This window comes from Raphanus sativus, unplaced genomic scaffold (genome assembly GCF_000801105.2).
Source record: "Raphanus sativus cultivar WK10039 unplaced genomic scaffold, ASM80110v3 Scaffold0219, whole genome shotgun sequence".
NCBI classification, from domain to species: Eukaryota; Viridiplantae; Streptophyta; class Magnoliopsida; order Brassicales; family Brassicaceae; genus Raphanus; species Raphanus sativus.
In genome coordinates, this window is record NW_026615539.1 from 36,105 (window position 1) to 52,054 (window position 15,950).

General features: G+C 46.4%; 15 non-coding genes across 15 annotated transcripts; all 15 read left to right on the forward strand.

Annotated features, from left to right (window-relative positions):
- The first annotated feature begins 35 nt into the window (after window positions 1-35).
- Window positions 36-154, forward strand: LOC130501535 (5S ribosomal RNA). Its single transcript, XR_008939757.1, has one exon. It is a non-coding gene; the product is annotated as a 5S ribosomal RNA (ribosomal RNA).
- A 390-nt stretch (window positions 155-544) lies between these two features.
- LOC130501502 (5S ribosomal RNA) lies at window positions 545-663 on the forward strand. The gene has a single exon (XR_008939725.1). It is a non-coding gene; the product is annotated as a 5S ribosomal RNA (ribosomal RNA).
- Window positions 664-1,038: 375 nt separating this feature from the next.
- On the forward strand, window positions 1,039-1,157 carry LOC130501532 (5S ribosomal RNA). The gene has a single exon (XR_008939754.1). It is a non-coding gene; the product is annotated as a 5S ribosomal RNA (ribosomal RNA).
- A 9,120-nt stretch (window positions 1,158-10,277) lies between these two features.
- On the forward strand, window positions 10,278-10,395 carry LOC130501537 (5S ribosomal RNA). The gene has a single exon (XR_008939759.1). It is a non-coding gene; the product is annotated as a 5S ribosomal RNA (ribosomal RNA).
- A 382-nt stretch (window positions 10,396-10,777) lies between these two features.
- LOC130501543 (5S ribosomal RNA) lies at window positions 10,778-10,895 on the forward strand. Its single transcript, XR_008939765.1, has one exon. It is a non-coding gene; the product is annotated as a 5S ribosomal RNA (ribosomal RNA).
- A 393-nt stretch (window positions 10,896-11,288) lies between these two features.
- LOC130501527 (5S ribosomal RNA) lies at window positions 11,289-11,407 on the forward strand. Its single transcript, XR_008939749.1, has one exon. It is a non-coding gene; the product is annotated as a 5S ribosomal RNA (ribosomal RNA).
- Window positions 11,408-11,797: 390 nt separating this feature from the next.
- Window positions 11,798-11,915, forward strand: LOC130501538 (5S ribosomal RNA). The gene has a single exon (XR_008939760.1). It is a non-coding gene; the product is annotated as a 5S ribosomal RNA (ribosomal RNA).
- A 368-nt stretch (window positions 11,916-12,283) lies between these two features.
- Window positions 12,284-12,405, forward strand: LOC130501545 (5S ribosomal RNA). Its single transcript, XR_008939767.1, has one exon. It is a non-coding gene; the product is annotated as a 5S ribosomal RNA (ribosomal RNA).
- A 376-nt stretch (window positions 12,406-12,781) lies between these two features.
- On the forward strand, window positions 12,782-12,900 carry LOC130501530 (5S ribosomal RNA). The gene has a single exon (XR_008939752.1). It is a non-coding gene; the product is annotated as a 5S ribosomal RNA (ribosomal RNA).
- A 391-nt stretch (window positions 12,901-13,291) lies between these two features.
- On the forward strand, window positions 13,292-13,410 carry LOC130501533 (5S ribosomal RNA). The gene has a single exon (XR_008939755.1). It is a non-coding gene; the product is annotated as a 5S ribosomal RNA (ribosomal RNA).
- A 378-nt stretch (window positions 13,411-13,788) lies between these two features.
- On the forward strand, window positions 13,789-13,908 carry LOC130501536 (5S ribosomal RNA). Its single transcript, XR_008939758.1, has one exon. It is a non-coding gene; the product is annotated as a 5S ribosomal RNA (ribosomal RNA).
- Window positions 13,909-14,283: 375 nt separating this feature from the next.
- Window positions 14,284-14,403, forward strand: LOC130501539 (5S ribosomal RNA). The gene has a single exon (XR_008939761.1). It is a non-coding gene; the product is annotated as a 5S ribosomal RNA (ribosomal RNA).
- Window positions 14,404-14,778: 375 nt separating this feature from the next.
- On the forward strand, window positions 14,779-14,899 carry LOC130501544 (5S ribosomal RNA). The gene has a single exon (XR_008939766.1). It is a non-coding gene; the product is annotated as a 5S ribosomal RNA (ribosomal RNA).
- Window positions 14,900-15,277: 378 nt separating this feature from the next.
- Window positions 15,278-15,398, forward strand: LOC130501534 (5S ribosomal RNA). Its single transcript, XR_008939756.1, has one exon. It is a non-coding gene; the product is annotated as a 5S ribosomal RNA (ribosomal RNA).
- A 375-nt stretch (window positions 15,399-15,773) lies between these two features.
- Window positions 15,774-15,892, forward strand: LOC130501541 (5S ribosomal RNA). Its single transcript, XR_008939763.1, has one exon. It is a non-coding gene; the product is annotated as a 5S ribosomal RNA (ribosomal RNA).
- Window positions 15,893-15,950: the final 58 nt, after the last annotated feature.

The window sequence follows — 15,950 nt, forward strand, 5'->3', positions numbered from 1 at the left end:
AAAATGATATATGGAATCGCGAGTCATGTACTAACGGGTGCGATCATACCAGCACTAATGCACCGGATCCCATCCGAACTCTGCAATTAAGCGTGCCTGGGCGAGAGTAGTACTAGGATGGGTGACCTCCCGGGAAGTCCTCGTGTTGCACCCCTTTTTATTTTTTTTTTCTTCATTTTGAAACGCGTCTCATCTTTAAAACCCCATAACTTTTTAATCGTGAGGAACTACGCCGCCCACAGCACCATTTCGGAAAGCCCCCAAACCATCTAGGTCAGTGAATAGGCCTGGTCATTTTTCGAGCCCAAATTCAGCCGTTTATAGCCTCAAACAGGCTGCCCAATGTTACGGGCTGTGAACGAGATGCGATTCGCTGTTTCCGGGTGCTTTTGCAGTTTACTACATCAAATTTCATACATTTTGATGCATGGAAAAAGTCAAAAAAAAAAAAAAAAACTTCTGGGCTCCACGCAAATCTACTCGTGCTCTCCGACGAAAAGGATATATGGAATCGCGAGTCATGGAATCGCGAGTCATGTACTACGGGTGCGATCATACCAGCACTAATGCACCGGATCCCATCAGAACTCCGCAGTTAAGCGTGCTTGGGCGAGAGTAGTACTAGGATGGGTGACCTCCCGGGAAGTCCTCGTATTGCACCCCTTTTTATTTTTTTTTCTTCATTTTGAAACGCGTCTCATCTTTAAAACCCCATAACTTTTTAACCGTGAGGAACTACGCCGCCCACAGCACCATTTCGGAAAGCCCCCAAAGCCATCTAGGTCAGTGAATAGGCCTGGCCATTTTTCGAGCCCAAATTCAGCCGTTTAGAGCCTCAAACAGGCTGCCGAATGTTACGGGCTGTGAACGAGATGTGATTCGCTGTTTCCGGGTGCTTTTGCAGTTTACTACATCAAATTTCATACATTTTGATGCATGGAAAAAGTCAAAAAAAAAAAAAAAACTTGTGGGCTCCACGCAAATCTACTCGTGCTCTCCGACGAAAAGGATATATGGAATCGCGAGTCATGTACTAACGGGTGCGATCATACCAGCACTAATGCACCGGATCCCATCAGAACTCCGCCGTTAAGCGTGCTTGGGCGAGAGTAGTACTAGGATGGGTGACCTCCCGGGAAGTCCTCGTGTTGCACCCCTTTTTATTTTTTTTTCTTCATTTTGAAACGCGTCTCATCTTTAAAACCCCATAACTTTTTAACCGTGAGGAACTACGCCGCCCACAGCACCATTTCGGAAAGCCCCCAAAACCATCTAGGTCAGTGAATAGGCCTGGCCATTTTTCGAGCCCAAATTCAGCCGTTTAGAGCCTCAAACAGGCTGCCGAATGTTACGGGCTGTGAACGAGATGCGATTCGCTGTTTCCAGGTGCTTTTGCAGTTTACTACATCAAATTTCATACATTTTGATGCATGGAAAAAGTCAAAAAAAAAAAAAACTTGTGGGCTCCATGCAAATCTTGTCATGTCCCAAGTTCTAACTAAGGCATCCGGACAGGCCATGGTGCGGGGAGTTGGGCTGGCCAGGTTGAAAAGACCTAAAGGCAAGCGTATCATGGTCTAATCTAGGGGTTAAGTGCATCAGGAAGCTGAGACTTGACCAGAATAAGAAGAAAAGAAGGAAATGGTAGCTGGACGAGTGATCCGGAAGCTGGACATGGACCGGAAGCAGCTCAATCAGCTCGGTGAAGCTGGTAGGGAGCTCAAACAGTCTTGGGCAGCTCACAGGAGCTGGAGGAGTAGCTCACTCAGCTCAGGCAACTGTCACTCAGCTCAACTCAGCTGGACGGAGTGTTGGAGCCTTGACCGGTTAATGCGGTCCGTGGGTGATGGTCACGGACCGGATGCTGGCTAGGAGTGGCCGTTGGGTCTAACTCGCTTGGGCAAGTGAGCTGAGCTTGTGGGCAACCAGCTGAGCTTAAGATCGATGAGAACAAATGAAGAAAGGGGCGGTTGCATGCGGTTGGACGGTTTGGGACGGTTTTGGGACGAAAAGGTGTCCGTTGGCCATTTGGCCAATCACAACGTCCGGACGGTTTCCAATCCTCTTCCCTATAAATAAACCTCCCCATCTTCGACATTTCTCATCAGAAAACATAAGGGGAAACTCTGCCCAAATCTCTACAGAATCAAAGAGAGAAAAGAGAAGTGTGACCGCAAAGGCAGTCCGTGTGAAGCAAAGGAGATTCCGGTGGGTTCTAAGCCGTGGGCAAGTGAAGCTTGATCGGAAATGGATACCAGAGGAAAGGAGAAGACCGCAGAGAAGAGTGTGGGGGCTTCCGAACACACGCCTAAGGTACTGGATGCAAACCAAGTACAAACCGCCGGTAATCATCCATCCGGATGGTTCGGCCGTTTGATCCATGAGTGGATGGTTGCATCTATTGTTCTTATTTTGTCATTACATCTCTTCTCTAATATATTCTGAAGTTATTTATGAGTATAAACTCACGATCACGCCACCAAGGCTCGGTTAGATCAGAGTAATCTCTCCATGGCCTTGGTTGAGCATGTGTGAACCGATCTCATGCTTCCAGTGGGAGTTATTGGGATTTGGCGATTGATATCTCTTAGTGGGGATTTATAATGAATTATCAAAGTGATAGAATAATTTTATATGATTGATTTCGAGATGGTACCATGAAACCGGTTAGGTGGTTCACGGCCAAGATCAATATGATCAAGGCCGGTTCTGGGGAATCCGCTTGGACCATTCTCTTAATCATGATTTATCATGAATTATCATGTGTTAATATGAGTTTTTGAATGAGTAAATCAATGGGTCACAAATCGGCCAGAATATGGACTAAGTGTCCAAACCATGCTTAGGTTGTATATTGCTAGGATATCGGTTATGATTCTTATGCATATGTGTTGTGGGTTTTGATTTCAGGTCCTGACAGGGATCGTGGTAAGGCTAAGGAGCCATGAAGACCTTGGCCGTGTGGGATGTGTGATGTAGTCTTATTGTAAACATTTGGATTTAACATAGCCTATTGTGCAACTTGTGTGGATTGAATACTTTGTATGGATCTCATTTGACTTATCTATATAAGTAATGTTTGCCTTAAGCTTCCGCATTGATTTTATTACTTGCATGAACCTCAAATGATTGAAAAATGACTAAGTAAAGATTGGACCATAACCGGCTGAATTACACTTAGATGTTTAGGTAAGGCCGCGGACTGGTTGGATCATGGGATCCAGGTTTGGGTCTTACAAGTTGGTATCAGAGCATGCTTGATTCTAGGCTGTGGTTAGGGCAGGTCATCACACATCCGGCTGGGTCTCATGGCAGGTTTTGGGTTCTGGTTAACATAATATTGCTTGAGGTTTGCAAATAAAAATGTTAATCTAACCTTTTGCCTTGTGTTTGTCTTTGATGTCCTAAGGGAACTAAGAAGAGGTCTCGGAAGACTAAGGATGGGACAGGGGCGTCCGCAGCTGGAGATGCCTCAGTGCCTAATCCGCCAGTGTTGCTGTCAGTTCCACCTACTGGTCAGACCAGTGAGGCCATCCTGACTGAAACTCAAGTGAACCAGACTGAGGTTCAGCTGGGTGGAGAGGATAGGCAGTTGGACGAGACCGGGCAACCACTGAATGCGGCTGGAAACCAGCTAGGAGCAGGAAGTGGGCAGCAAAGGAATGATCAGGAAGGTGAAGCTGAGTCCTCAGAGACTGGTAACCGGACTGATCCAAACATCCAAGGAGATGGGAGGATTGGACCGGATGAACCAATGGCTGAACCAACCATGAAGCAGATACTTGATGCAATCAAGTTGATGGGAAGTCAGATGCTGGCTATGACCCAAGTGTTCACACCAGTTGTGAATTCATCTATGGGTCAAACCACTCAAGCACCGGTGATAGTTCCTGGAGTTGCTGACACTGGTGGATATGTGGCGCCTCTTGCTGAGGTGATTGAGTTAGATCCACCAGTTGGGGCAACCAAGAAGGTTGATTACCTAAAGGTGCTTGAGCACATCACCCGTTTGGGAACCAAACACTTTGCTGGAAGTGCTGATCCCATGGAGGCAGATGAGTGGAGGGACCGGCTGGCTAGGAACTTCAGGTCTACAAGGTGCCCTGAGGAGTACCAAAGAGACATAGCAGTGCACTTCCTGGAGGGAGATGCACACAACTGGTGGCTGTCCTTAGACAAGCGCACCAATGGCTCTATTGTGAAGTTCTCTGACTTTGAGGTTGAGTTCAACCACAAGTACTTTCCAGCTGAAGCATGGGACCGTTTGGAAGCTAAGTTCCTGGACTTGGTTCAGGGCAAACGGTCAGTAAGGGAGTATGAGGAAGAGTTCAACCGGCTCAGGAGGTATGTGGGTAAGGAACTTGAGGATGAGAAGGTTCAGGTCCGCAGGTTCATAAGGGGCTTGAGGCCTGAGCTTAAGACTTATTGCTCAGTCCGTACCTTCAACACAGTCTCTGAGTTGGTGGAAGAGGATGGCAATGCTGGAGACCAATCTGGCTGAGGAAAACAAACACAAGCTAAGAGTGTGGTGGTGTCTTCCGGTCAGAGTGGTGACAAGAAGAGAAAGAGGGATGCGGCTGAAGGGGGTAAAACCTCAAGTGGTAGGCCAGAGTGTCCCAAGTGTGGTAAACACCATGGAGGAGAGTGCTGGAAGGCAATGGGAGCCTGTACCCGTTGTGGCAAGATGGATCACTCAGCTCGGGATTGTCCTGGTCCGGATAGGAACCGTGGGCAAGGCTCGACCAGTGAGGCCAGGACTTGTCATCAGTGTGGTAAGAAAGGGCATTTCCGTGTGGACTGTCCCAGTTGCAAACTGGACAAGGCAAGGGCCGTGGTGAGCAACCGGCCAGACAACAAACAAGGCCAAACTTCAGCACCTCGAGTCTATGAGCTTTCAAGGGATGCGGATGAGTCCGGACCCTTCAAGGCGATCACTGGTATAATTCTAAAACCCATTCTTCTTAAATTTTTAAATTTATTAGAATGGCATGGTATGGAATCTAGGATGGACTAGATACTTAGTTAAGGTCTTATGTAGGGACCTTATGTATTGGTGGTGTGGAAACACATGTATTATTTGATACTGGAGCTACACATAGTTTTGTGAGTCCAGATATGATTGGAAAAGGTATGTTCCAAATGGGAACTAGGGATGATCTTGGCTTGGTGAGTGCAGCCGGTGGGCAAATGATGCACCCACTAGGTCTAGTCAAAGACATCCCAGTAATGATCCAGTAAGGCAATGCCGGTGGATCTGATTGTGGTCCGCCTTAAGAATCACGAGGTGATCCTAGGTATGGACTGGCTTGGCAAGAATCGGGCCACCTTAGACTGTCATCGAGGAAGGGTGCAGTTTGAGAGTGGGTGTGGACCCCCGATCAGTACCAAGGTATTAATCCGGCCTCTGGATGCTTAGTGTTATCAGCAGTCCGTGCGGCAAGGATGCTGGTACAAGGTTGTGAGGCTTATATAGCCACAATCACCACTAAGGAGGTCGTAGGGGATGGTGGCCCGGACGGGATACCGCTGGTCAGTGAGTTTGATGATGTGTTTAGGTCACTACAGGGCATTCCCCCTGATAGGTCAGACCCATTCATAATAGAACTGGAACCAGGGACGGCCCCAATGTCAAAGAGCCCATACCGCATGGCTCCAGCTGAGATGGCTGAGCTAAAGAAACAACTTGAAGAGTTGTTGGAAAAGGGGTTCATACGCCCAAGTGTATCACCCTGGGGTGCACCAGTCCTCTTTGTCAAGAAGAAGGATGGTAGCTTCAGGTTGTGCATAGACTATAGGGGGTTGAATAGGGTGACTATAAAGAATAAGTACCCATTGCCCCGGATTGATGAGTTGCTAGATCAACTAAAGGGAGCCAAATGGTTCTCCAAGATTGATTTGGCATCTGGTTATCATCAAATCCCCATTGCATCAGAAGATGTAAGGAAGACAGCTTTCCGGACTAGGTATGGCCACTATGAGTTTGTGGTTATGCCATTCGGATTGACTAATGCACCAGCAGCCTTCATGAAGATGATGAATGGAATTTTCAGGGAGTACTTAGATGAATTTGTAATCATCTTCATTGATGATATACTAGTTTACTCTAAGACCCGGGAAGACCATGAGAGGCATCTCAGGTTGGTGTTGGAAAGGTTGAGAGAACAACAATTGTTTGCCAAGCTAAGCAAGTGTAGCTTTTGGCAGAAGAGCATTGGCTTCCTAGGACATGTGGTGTCTGAGGAAGGAGTGTCTGTTGATCCGGAGAAGATCAAGTGTATACAAGAGTGGCCAAGGCCAAAGAATGCTACAGAAGTAAGAAGCTTCTTGGGTTTGGCCGGATACTACAGGAAGTATGTCAAAGGGTTTGCAAGTGTGGCACAACCTATGACACAACTTACTGGAAAGGATGTCAAATTCATTTGGTCAGAAGCTTGTGAAAAGAGCTTTGAAGCCTTGAAGAACATGCTGACCAGTGCACCAGTTTTGGTGTTACCTGAGGAAGATCAACCCTATGTGGTGTACACGGATGCATCCATTACTGGATTAGGCTGTGTACTCACACAGAATGGGAAGGTCATAGCATATGCCTCGAGGCAACTCAGGAAGCATGAGGGCAACTACCCAACACACGACGACCTGGAGATGGCCGCAGTGGTGTTTGCCTTAAAGATATGGAGATCATATTTATATGGTGCCAAAGTTCAGATTCTCACTGACCACAAGAGCCTGAAGTACATTTTCACTCAACCTGAGTTGAATTTGAGACAAAGGCGGTGGATGGAGTTTGTGGCCGACTATGATTTGGACATTGCCTATCATCCAGGCAAGGCCAATCTAGTGGCAGATGCTTTAAGCAGGCGTAGGGCTGAGGTATCAGCTGAGAAGAAGCAGAGATCCTGGAAGGGATGGTCCGGTCACTACATCTAGACACCATGGCAAGTGAGGATGAGCCTTTGGGTTTAGAGGCTGTGAACCAGGCTGATCTACTTACCAGAATACAACAAGCACAAAGCTTGGATGAGAACTTGCAAAAAGTTGCAAAGAATGACAAGACTGAGTATCAAGTCACAAGTAATGGTACCATTTTGGTACATGGGAGGGTTAGTGTACCTGGTGACCGGGGACTAAAGAAAGAGATTATGAGTCAAGCTCATAAGTCTAAGTTCTCAGTACACCCGGGACTAAACAAGATGTACAAAGACATCAAAAGGTACTACCATTGGATCCGGATGAAGGCTGACATTGCTGAGTGGGTGGCCAAGTGTCCCTACTTGTCAATTGGTCAAGGCTGAACATCAGGTTCCAAGTGGTTTACTACAAAACCTTCCCATACCAGAATGGAAGTGGGATCACATCACAATGGACTTTGTGACTGGATTTCCCACAACCAGAAACAAAAAGGATGCAGTATGGGTGATTGTTGATCGCCTGACCAAATCTGCACACTTCTTGCCCATCAAGAAAGGTGATGGAGTGGATGAGATTGTAAAGATCTACATAGATCACATTGTGAGGCTGCATGGAGTGCCGGCTAGTATAGTCTCAGACAGAGACCCTAGGTTCACTTCTTATTTCTGGAGAGCCTTTCAAAAGGCCTTAGGAACAAGGGTGAATATGAGCACATCCTATCATCCTCAAACGGATGGTCAGTCAGAAAGGACCATCCAGACATTGGAAGATATGCTAAGGGCATGTGTTCTGGATTGGGGTGATTCATGGGAGAAGCACTTTACCACTGGTGGAGTTTGCTTACAACAACAGCTTTCACACCAGCATAGGTATGTCACCTTATGAAGCATTATATGGGCGGCCTTGCAGGACACCTTTATGCTGGACCCAAGTGGGGGAGCGCAGCATAATAGGTCCTGAGATTGTGGAAGAGACCACAGAAAAGATCAAATTGGTCAAGGAGAAGATGAAGGAAGCTCAAGACCGCCAAAAGAGCTATGCTGACAAGAGAAGGAAACATCTTGAGTTTGAGGTTGGTGATCTAATCTATCTCAAGATGATTACCTTCAAAGGAAGGGCAAGAGTTTCTGGAAGAAGGAAACTAGACCCAAGGTTCTTAGGTCCATTCAGGATACTTGAAAGAGTTGGGGCAGTGGCGTACAAACTGGATTTGCCATCTGAAATGGATGCTTACCACAATGTATTCCATGTGTCTCAACTAAGGAAGTGCCTAACGGATCAAGACATTGTCTTGCCTGAAATTCCAAAAGATCTTGGTAAGAACCTCACCTTAGAGACAAGGCCGGTTCGAATCATTGATCGGATGGAAAAGGCAATGAGAAAGAAGACAGTTCCTATGCTAAAGATTGTATGGGAATTCAATGGCAAAGACATTATCACTTGGGAAACAGAAGCAAGAATGAAAGCTGAGTATCCTGAGTGGTATAGTCAGTATGTGGTTGGAGAATCATCCAACATGAACTCGGGGACGAGTTCCTTCCAAGTGGGGGAGACTTGTCATGTCCCAAGTTCTAACTAAGGCATCCGGACAGGCCATGGTGCGGGGAGTTGGGCTGGCCAGGTTGAAAAGACCTAAAGGCAAGCGTATCATGGTCTAATCTAGGGGTTAAGTGCATCAGGAAGCTGAGACTTGACCAGAATAAGAAGAAAAGAAGGAAATGGTAGCTGGACGAGTGATCCGGAAGCTGGACATGGTCCGGAAGCAGCTCAATCAGCTCGGTGAAGCTGGTAGGGAGCTCAAACAGTCTTGGGCAGCTCACAGGAGCTGGAGGAGTAGCTCACTCAGCTCAGGCAACTGTCACTCAGCTCAACTCAGCTGGACGGAGTGTGGAGCCTTGACCTTAATGCGGACCGTGGGTGATGGTCACGGACCGGATGCTGGGCTAGGAGTGGCCGTTGGGTCTAACTTGCTGGGCAAGTGAGCTGAGCTTGTGGGCAACCAGCTGAGCTTAAGATCGATGAGAACAAATGAAGAAAGGGGCGGTTGCATGCGGTTGGACGGTTTGGGACGGTTTTGGGACGAAAAGGTGTCCGTTGGCCATTTGGCCAATCACAACGTCCGGACGGTTTCCAATCCTCTTCCCTATAAATAAAACCTCCCCTCTTCGACATTTCTCATCAGAAGAACAAAGGGGAAACTCTGCCCAAATCTCTACAGAATCAAAGAGAGAAAAGAGAAGTGTGACCGCAAAGGCAGTCCGTGTGAAGCAAAGGGATTCCGGTGGGTTCTAAGCCGTGGGCAAGTGAAGCTTGATCGGAAATGGATACCAGAGGAAAGGAGAAGACCGCAGAGAAGAGTGTGGGGGCTTCCGAACACACGCCTAAGGTACTGGATGCAAACCAAGTACAAACCGCCGGTAATCATCCATCCGGATGGTTCGGCCGTTTGATCCATGAGTGGATGGTTGCATCTATTGTTCTTATTTTGTCATTACATCTCTTCTCTAATATATTCTGAAGTTATTTATGAGTTATAACTCACGATCACGCCACCAAGGCTCGGTTAGATCAGAGTAATCTCTCCATGGCCTTGGTTGAGCATGTGTGAACCGATCTCATGCTTCCAGTGGGAGTTATTGGGATTTGGCGATTGATATCTCTTAGTGGGGATTTATAATGAATTATCAAAGTGATAGAATAATTTTATATGATTGATTTCGAGATGGTACCATGAAACCGGTTAGGTGGTTCACGGCCAAGATCAATATGATCAAGGCCGGTTCTGGGGAATCCGCTTGGACCATTCTCTTAATCATGATTTATCATGAATTATCATGTGTTAATATGAGTTTTTGAATGAGTAAATCAATGGGTCACAAATCGGCCAGAATATGGACTAAGTGTCCAAACCATGCTTAGGTTGTATATTGCTAGGATATCGGTTATGATTCTTATGCAGATGTGTTGTGGGTTTTGATTTCAGGTCCTGACAGGGATCGTGGTAAGGCTAAGGAGCCATGAAGACCTTGGCCGTGTGGGATGTGTGATGTAGTCTTATTGTAAACATTTGGATTTAACATAGCCTATTGTGCAACTTGTGTGGATTGAATACTTTGTATGGATCTCATTTGACTTATCTATATAAGTAATGTTTGCCTTAAGCTTCCGCATTGATTTTATACTTGCATGAACCTCAAATGATTGAAAAATGACTAAGTAAAGATTGGACCATAACCGGCTGAATTACACTTAGATGTTTAGGTAAGGCCGCGGACTGGTTGGATCATGGGATCCAGGTTTGGGTCTTACAAATCTAACTCGTGCTCTCCGACGAAAAGGATATATGGAATCGCGAGTCATGTACTAACGGGTGCGATCATACCAGCACTAATGCACCGGATCCCATCAGAACTCCGCAGTTAAGCTTGCTTGGGCGAGAGTAGTACTAGATGGGTGACCTCCCGGGAAGTCCTCGTGTTGCACCCCTTTTTATTTTTTTTTCTTCATTTTGAAACGCGTCTCATCTTTAAAACCCCATAACTTTTTAACCGTGAGGAACTACGCCGCCAAGCACCATTTCGGAAAGCCCCCAAAACCATCTAGGTCAGTGAATAGGCCTGGCCATTTTTCGAGCCCAAATTCAGCCGTTTTAGAGCCTCAAACAGGCTGCCCAATGTTACGGGCTGTGAACGAGATGCGATTCGCTGTTTCCGGGTGCTTTTGCAGTTTACTACATCAAATTTCATACATTTTGATGCATGGAAAAGTCAAAAAAAAAAAAAAACTTCTGGGCTCCACGCAAATCTACTCGTGCTCTCCGACGATGATATATGGAATCGCGAGTCATGTACTAACGGTGCGATCATACTACTGCGATCATACCAGCACTAATGCACCGGATCCCATCAGAACTCTGCAGTTAAGCGTGCTTGGGCGAGAGTAGTACTAGGATGGGTGACCTCCCGGGAGTCCTCGTGTTGCACCCCTTTTTTTATTTTTTTTTCTTCATTTTGAAACGCGTCTCATCTTTAAAACCCCATAACTTTTTAACCGTGAGGAACTACGCCGCCACAAGCACCATTTCGGAAAGCCCCCAAAACCATCTAGGTCAGTGAATAGGCCTGGCCATTTTTTCGAGCCCAAATCAGCCGTTTATAGCCTCAAACAGGCTGCCCAATGTTACGGGCTGTGAACGAGATGCGATTCGCTGTTTCCGGGTGCTTTTGCAGTTTACTACATCAAATTTCATACATTTTGATGCATGGAAAAAGTCAAAAAAAAAAAAAAAACTTTCTGGGCTCCACGCAAATCTACTCGTGCTCTCCGACGAAAAGGATATATGGAATCGCGAGTCATGGAATCGCGAGTCATGTACTAACGGGTGCGATCATACCAGCACTAATGCACCGGATCCCATCAGAACTCCGCAGTTAAGCGTGCTTGGGCGAGAGTAGTACTAGGATGGGTGACCTCCCGGGAAGTCCTCGTGTTGCACCCCTTTTTATTTTATTTTCTTCATTTTGAAACGCGTCTCATCTTTAAAACCCCATAACTTTTTAACCGTGAGGAACTACGCCGCCCACAGCACCATTTCGGAAAGCCCCCAAAACCATCTAGGTCAGTGAATAGGCCTGGCCATTTTTCGAGCCCAAATTCAGCCGTTTAGAGCCTCAAACAGGCTGCCGAATGTTACGGGCTGTGAACGAGATGCGATTCGCTGTTTCCGGGTGCTTTTGCAGTTTACTACATCAAATTTCATACATTTTGATGCATGGAAAAAGTCAAAAAAAAAAAAAAACTTGTGGGCTCCACGCAAATCTACTCGTGCTCTCCGACGAAAAGGATATCTCGAGGATAGCGATCATATGAATCGCGATCATGTACTAACGGGTGCGATCATACCAGCACTAATGCACCGATCCCATCAGAACTCCGCAGTTAAGCGTGCTTGGGCGAGAGTAGTACTAGGATGGGTGACCTCCCGGGAAGTCCTCGTGTTGCACCCCTTTTTATTTTTTTTTCTTCATTTTGAAACGCGTCTCATCTTTAAAACCCCATAACTTTTTAACCGTGAGGAACTACGCCGACAGCACCATTTCGGAAAGCCCCCAAAACCATCTAGGTCAGTGAATAGGCCTGGCCATTTTTCGAGCCCAAATTCAGCCGTTTAGAGCCTCAAACAGGCTGCAGAATGTTACGGGCTGTGAACGAGATGCGATTCGCTGTTTCCAGGTGCTTTTGCAGTTTACTACATCAAATTTCATACATTTTGATGCATGGAAAAGTCAAAAAAAAAAAAACTTGTGGGCTCCACGCAAATCTACTCGTGCTCTCCGACGAAAAGGATATATGGAATCGCGAGTCATGTACTAACGGGTGCGATCATACCAGCACTAATGCACCGGATCCCATCAGAACTCCGCAGTTAAGCCTTGCTTGGGCGAGAGTAGTACTAGGATGGGGTGACCTCCCGGGAAGTCCCTCGTGTTGCACCCTTTTTATTTTTTTTCTTCATTTTGAAACGCGTCTCATCTTTAAAACCCCATAACTTTTTAACCGTGAGGAACTACGCCGCCCACAGCACCATTTCGGAAAACCCCCAAAACCATCTAGGTCAGTGAATAGGCCTGGCCATTTTTTCGAGCTTAAATTCAGCCGTTTAGAGCCTCAAACAGGCTGCCCGAATGTTACGGGCTGTGAACGAGATGCGATTCGCTGTTTCCGGGTGCTTTTGCAGTTTACTACATCAAATTTCATACATTTTGATGCATGGAAAAAGTCAAAAAAAAAAAAAAAAACTTGTGGGCTCCACGCAAATCTACTCGTGCTCTCCGACGAAAATGATATATGGAATCGCGAGTCATGTACTAACGGGTGCGATCATACCAGCACTAATGCACCGGATCCCATCAGAACTCTGCAGTTAAGCGTGCTTGGGCGAGAGTAGTACTAGGATGGGTGACCTCCCGGGAAGTCCTCGTGTTGCACCCCTTTTTATTTTTTTTTCTTCATTTTGAAACGCGTCTCATCTTTAAAACCCCATAACTTTTTAACCGTGAGGAACTACGCCGCCCACAGCACCATTTCGGAAAAGCCCCCAAAACCATCTAGGTCAGTGAATAGGCCTGGCCATTTTTCGAGCCCAAATTCAGCCGTTTATAGCCTCAAACAGGCTGCCGAATGTTACGGGCTGTGAACGAGATGCGATTCGCTGTTTCCGGGTGCTTTTGCAGTTTACTACATCAAATTTCATACATTTTGATGCATGGAAAAAGTCAAAAAAAAAAAAAAAAACTTGTGGGCTCCACGCAAATCTACTCGTGCTCTCCGACGAAAAGGATATATGGAATCGCGAGTCATGGAATCGCGAGTCATGTACTAACGGTGCGATCATACCAGCACTAATGCACCGGATCCCATCAGAACTCCGCAGTTAAGCGTGCTTGGGCGAGAGTAGTACTAGGATGGGTGACCTCCCGGGAAGTCCTCGTGTTGCACCCCTTTTTATTTTTTTTTCTTCATTTTGAAACGCGTCTCATCTTTAAAACCCCATAACTTTTTTAACCGTGAGGAACTACGCCGCCCACAGCACCATTTCGGAAAGCCCCAAAAACCATCTAGGTCAGTGAATAGGCCTGGCCATTTTTTCGAGCCCAAATTCAGCCGTTTAGAGCCCTCAAACAGGCTGCCGAATGTTACGGGCTGTGAACGAGATGCGATTCGCTGTTTCCGGGTGCTTTTGCAGTTTACTACATCAAATTTCATACATTTTTGATGCATGGAAAAAGTCAAAAAAAAAAAAAAACTTGTGGGCTCCACGCAAATCTACTCGTGCTCTCCGACGAAAAGGATATATGGAATCGCGAGTCATGTACTAACGGGTGCGATCATACCAGCACTAATGCACCGGATCCCATCAGAACTCCCGCAGTTAAGCGTGTTTGGGCGAGAGTAGTACTAGGATGGGTGACCTCCCGGGAAGTCCTCGTGTTGCACCCCTTTTTATTTTTTTTTTTCTTCATTTTGAAACGCGTCTCATCTTTAAAACCCCATAACTTTTTAACCGTGAGGAACTACGCCGCCCACAGCACCATTTCGGAAAGCCCCCAAAACCATCTAGGTCAGTGAATAGGCCTGGCATTTTTTCGAGCCCAAATTCAGCCGTTTAGAGCCTCAAACAGGCTGCCGAATGTTACGGGCTGTGAACGAGATGCGATTCGCTGTTTTCCAGGTGCTTTTGCAGTTTACTACATCAAATTTCATACATTTTGATGCATGGAAAAGTCAAAAAAAAAAAAAACTTGTGGGCTCCATGCAAATCTACTCGTGCTCTCCGACGAAAAGGATATATGGAATCGCGAGTCATGTACTAACGGGTGCGATCATACCAGCACTAATGCACCGGATCCCATCAGAACTCCGCAGTTAAGCGTGCTTGGGCGAGATGTAGTACTAGGATGGGTGACCTCCCCGGAAGTCCTCGTGTTGCACCCTTTTTATTTTTTTTCTTCATTTTGAAACGCGTCTCATCTTTAAAACCCCATAACTTTTTAACCGTGAGGAACTACGCCGCCCACAGCACCATTTCGGAAAGCCCCAAAACCATCTAGGTCAGTGAATAGGCCTGGCCATTTTTTCGAGCCCAAATTCAGCCGTTTTAGAGCCTCAAACAGGCTGCCGAATGTTACGGGCTGTGAACGAGATGCGATTCGCTGTTTCCGGTGCTTTTGCAGTTTACTACATCAAATTTCATACATTTTGATGCATGGAAAAAAGTCAAAAAAAAAAAAAAAACTTGTGGGCTCCACGCAAATCTACTCGTGCTCTCCGACGAAAAGGAATATATGGAATCGCGAGTCATGTACTAACGGTTGCGATCATACCAGCACTAATGCACCGGATCCCATCAGAACTCCGCAGTTTAAGCTTGCTTGGGCGAGAGTAGTACTAGGATGGGTGACCTCCCGGGAAGTCCTCGTGTTTGCACCCCTTTTTATTTTTTTTTCTTCATTTTGAAACGCGTCTCATCTTTAAAACCCCATAAGTTTTTAACCGTGAGGAACTACGGCCGCCACAGCACCATTTCGGAAAGCCCCCAAAACCATCTAGGTCAGTGAATAGGCCTGGCCATTTTTCGAGCCAAATTCAGCCGTTTAGAGCCTCAACAGGCTGCCCAATGTTACGGGCTGTGAACGAGATGCGATTCGCTGTTTCCGGGTGCTTTTGCAGTTTAACTACATCAAATTTCATACATTTTGATGCATGGAAAAAGTGCAAAAAAAAAAAAAAAAACTTGTTGGGCTCCACGCAAATCTACTCGTGCTCTCCGACGAAAAGGATATATGGAATCGCGAGTCCATGTACTAACGGGTGCGATCATACCAGCACTAATGCACCGGATCCCATCAGAACTCCGCAGTTAAGCGTGCTTGGGGCGAGAGTAGTACTAGGATGGGTGACCTCCCGGGAAGTCCTCGGTGTTGCACCCCTTTTTATTTATTTTCTTCATTTTGAAACGCGTCTCATCTTTAAAAACCCATAACTTTTTAACCGTGAGGAACTACGCCGCCCACAGCACCATTTCGGAAAGCCCCCAAAACCATCTAGGTCAGTGAATAGGCCTGGCCATTTTTCCGAGCCCAATTCAGCCGTTTAGAGCCTCAAACAGGCTGCCGAATGTTACGGGCTGTGAACGAGATGCGATTCGCTGTTTCCCGGTGCTTTTGCAGTTTACTAACATCAAATTTCATACATTTTTGATGCATGAAAAAGTCAAAAAAAAAAAAACTTGTGGGCTCCATGCAAATCTAACTCGTGCTCTCCGACGAAAAGGATATATGGAATCGCGAGTCCATGTAACTAACGGGTGCGATCATACCAGCACTAATGCAACGGGATCCCATCAGAACTCCGCAGTTAAGCGTGCTTGGGCGAGAGTAGTACTAGGATGGGTGACCTCCGGGAAGTCCTCGTGTTGCACCCCTTTTTATTTTTTTTTCTTCATTTTGAAACGCGTCTCATCTTTAAAACCCATAACTTTT